Below are 3,314 nucleotides of genomic sequence, written 5' to 3'. Positions count from 1 at the left end.
AAAGCTGATTGGAATGCAGTCTAACTGGGGATATTTTATTGACATACTCGCCCACTTCATTTGTGCGCCACTGGCGTACACGAGAGACAGAGGGAAGTGTGTTCGCAAGAGTCATGTAAGCTGACTAGACATCATGTTCACGTTGGGGGATGTGGATCTGAGGCTAAAGACCAGAAGACATAGGGGCAGAAGGAACCATTCAGATTATGATAATCCTCAACTCCTCTTTTCGTGCCTATTCCCCATAACCCTTGATGCCCTGACTGTTTATAAATCTCTCTATCCTTGCCTTGAATATACTTAAACGGCCAACCTTGACAACCTTTGCCTGAAACATCAATTTTCCTGCTCCTTGGATGCTGCCTGACCTGCTGTGCTTTTCCAGCACCACTGGTGCTGGAAATCTAGACTCTGACTTCCAGCATCTGCAGTCCTCACTTTTGCCTAACCTACAATTGTGCTAAGTAAGTGAGGTGAAGTGAATCATTTGAATAATGTTATGTGAATGATGGATCAGTGGTGAATTGTCAGTGGCTGAAACTAGAAGTGCAGTTGATTGGAAATGGCTTTTGAAGATCCATTCACTGACCTTAACCGTTTGCGTGGGACCGTTAAAGATTTCACACAACTGCGTTGAGGCCCTTGGGGCTGGCCAGATGGTACTACTTCTGGTAGTGGTTTGTTCCTGCTGACTTTTCACTATATCTTTGGAGTGCCTCCTGCCCCCCTGAAGATTCTGGGTACCTCTCCTTCCATGCCCCTTCCCTGCCAGGTTTTGAGTATCTGTAAACACAAGATGTTCACAACAGGATTTCTTATGCTTTACCTACGGTGCATGAGCAGTGATATCATAGAATTGTTGAATCCCTACAATGTGGAAGCAGGACATTCAGCCCATTGAGTCCACACCAAGCCTTCGGAGAACTGTCCCAGACTCACCCCATCCATTGCATTGGCTAATCCATCTCGCCTACACATCCCAGGACGCTGTGGGCAATTTAGCATGACTAATTAACTAACAAACTTGCACATCTTTGGATTGTGAGAGGAAACCAGAGCACCTGGAGGAAACCCACACAGACATGGAGAGACTGTGCAAACTCCACACACAGTCACCCAATGGTGGAATCGAACCCAGGTCCCTGGCACTTTGAGACAGCAGTGTCAATCACAGTGCCACTGTGTTGCCCATCAGGTCACATGTAACCAGCTCCTGGTTAATGAAGGTTCCAAGGTACTCCTGCTGAACCATCTCTCTCCAAACAGTATAATTAGGTCATTAACATTCAGTGTGTATGGGTATGGTTTTCAGCGCTCAGCTATCAAATGCATATGGAACCTGACCATGATATTTATACATCACGGCAGAGGTGGTAATTACCATTTATAAAGGTTCCCAGTCGCTGCTCATTAAAGTGAGGACTACCAAGTCTGGCAGAATGCAGCTGAGAAAGTTACCACAGCAATAACTGGAGTGCCTGCTCATTGCCAGAGAGCAGCTGACTAGAAGTGAACAGCGTTACGGTAAACATTTTCCCTCCACTTAAGCTGCTCAACCTCACTGTAGACCTTAACCAAGCTGGGATACTGGACAAACTTGGACTGCCAATTCTAGGGATACCAGACCAGCTCTGGACTTATTCAGAAGCCGGATGAAATTTGCAGTTCTGCCCCGATTAAGCAACTGTGCCAATGACATTTTAAGAATACAGGGGACTCACCTTCTCTCAGTAAAAATATCACCAGAGACCACAAGGCTCTGTAATAAATATAGCTTCCTTTGGTAATTGTCTCTATCGGGTGTCAACCAAGTGTGGATGGAAGAGGGCCATGAGAGGGGCTGCAGTGAAGCAAAGCATGACGGGACAAGATGCATTCAAGGTCATTGCTCCATTTCCATATTGTTTGGGAAATTTCTACAATACCACCAAGTCTGCCCAGCCATTGATGTCTTACATGCCATAAGAGAGGCCATTTTAAGATGGTTTGCCACAGCAACAGAAGACTTCCATCTGCGGGACAGAAACGTGAAACCAGGTGACTCCAATCTGTAACCGTCTGAGAAGTGGCTAACATGATACATTTTGTCTCAGGTGAAGTTGAAGACTTACAAGAAAATTTCTGGTGAGCAGATACCATGATTAACAAAACAAATGTTAAACTAGACACAGGCACTGGGGTGTCCATTCTTCCAGAAATCACACTGTGGACGAAGCCTGAACATCTCAAACTGTGTTTCATTCGATTTCATGGCTCACAGAGTATTCCATTCAGGGTGTCAGGGCAGATGTGTGATATAATGGAAGAGAGATCATTGCATATCCTTGTTAATCAGTGCTGTTCTTTATCAAGCAGAGAAGCTTGGAAGGTTTGATTCTTCTTCATTTTCCAGCTCCAGACAAAATTCAAGTTGACTCAGTACACCATGAAATAACCGCCATTGAGGAAACTCCATGGCAAGGACCATAGGAAGTTATGATAGATTTTCCACTGTTTTCCAATGAGAGGCGAGATGAAGTGAAGAGAGGTACAATCAAGGATGAAAATGACCAGCTGCAAGGTGACATGCTGGACCTTTAATCAGGAAAATGTAGAAGAGATGATGCTTTCACTGATTTTGATGATATTTTGAAGGAGGGAATCTTGAGTCTTGCTTTATCCTTTTAAAGACAGTGCAGGTGCTGTCCATGGTAATCCTGATGTCTCTGTTGAGGAGCATCAACATATTTTTGAATGGTGCCTGAAGGACATTCAATTCAAACAGAATGGCAGGGATGAAGGATTAAATTGTTCAGGGTATTATCACAATTGAGGGTTTACCAATCAGCTGTGGTCTGCAAAATGCCACTGTTCTGTAAACCTGGCTACCAGTGTCTATCATACCATCTATTCTTCCCTGATCAGGATGACTCCTAGCCTTTGTTCCAGCCACAATACACCTTCCTCTAAGAGGCGTAGTAGGCTGGCTTTAGCCAACACAATATTGTACAATATTTTGCATCCTGCTGAAACATGCAGCTAATGAACAGTGTGGTTAGAGCTGGATTTTATTTTTGCAGATGTCATTAATGTTAGCTGAGAGCGAAAGTTAGTCTGCTGCTGCCATATTGCTTAACAGGTAATCCTGCATTACAACCCACGGCAGCAACCGTCACATGCAGGTCCTTGGACTCCTCCATCGCCAGACCATAGCAACACGACGGCTGGAGGAAGAGCGCCTCATCTTCCGCCTAGGAACCCTCCAACCACAAGGGATGAACTCAGATTTCCCCAGTCTCCTCATTTCCCCTCCCCCCACCTTGTCTCAGTCCCAA

The sequence above is a fragment of the Chiloscyllium plagiosum genome, chromosome 26, assembly GCF_004010195.1.
Source record: "Chiloscyllium plagiosum isolate BGI_BamShark_2017 chromosome 26, ASM401019v2, whole genome shotgun sequence".
NCBI lineage: Eukaryota > Metazoa > Chordata > Chondrichthyes > Orectolobiformes > Hemiscylliidae > Chiloscyllium > Chiloscyllium plagiosum.
The sequence above is the reverse complement of the archived record's forward strand: the minus strand, read 5'-3'. Positions refer to the sequence as shown.